Source organism: Gavialis gangeticus, unplaced genomic scaffold (genome assembly GCF_001723915.1).
Source record: "Gavialis gangeticus isolate Ggan-Ray unplaced genomic scaffold, GavGan_comp1, whole genome shotgun sequence".
Classification (NCBI taxonomy): Eukaryota; Metazoa; Chordata; order Crocodylia; family Gavialidae; genus Gavialis; species Gavialis gangeticus.
Genome location: NW_017729025.1, coordinates 24,840,791 through 24,841,305, shown reverse-complemented (window position 1 = coordinate 24,841,305; position 515 = coordinate 24,840,791). Strand labels below are relative to the sequence as shown.

General features: G+C 48.2%; 1 long non-coding RNA gene across 1 annotated transcript in view; it reads right to left on the bottom strand.

The window, feature by feature from the left end:
• The window catches only part of LOC109298432, a 20,615-nt gene extending 20,519 nt beyond the window's left edge, over positions 1–96 (bottom strand). Inside the window, exon 1 of the long non-coding RNA XR_002097608.1 lies at positions 64–96. This is a non-coding gene — a long non-coding RNA (uncharacterized LOC109298432). The remainder of the gene's footprint in view (positions 1–63) is intronic.
• Positions 97–515: the final 419 nt, after the last annotated feature.

Below are 515 nucleotides of genomic sequence, written 5' to 3'. Positions count from 1 at the left end.
TATCCCCTATTTCCTGCTGTCCCCCCCCCCCCGGGATGAGTTTGTAGATGGCCACAAGATCACCTCTCAGCCTTCTTTTGTGGAGGCTGAAAAGATTCGGGTCCCTCAATTGGTCCTTGTAGGGTTTTTCCTGTAGGGCTTTAACCGGATCGGTGGCCCTCTTCTGAACCCCTTCCAGGTTATCCACATCTCTTGAAGTGCAGTGCCCAAAACTGGATGCTGTACTCCAGCTGCAGCCTGACCAATGCTGCATAGAGGGGAGATATCGCCTGCTTACCAGAACTGTTTGTGATGCACCTACTTATGCAAGAAGGAGTGAGGTTAGCTTTACTTATTACTTCATCATATTGGTGACTCACTACGACTCAGAGATCCCTTTCCACAGTTGTGCTACTTAGAGTGGTATCTCCCACGCTGTATGAGTGTTGATGATTTTTCCTCCTTACATGCAACACATGGCACTTATCTTTGTTAAACTGCATCCTATTCTGTTTTCTCCACTTCCCCAGCCTGTC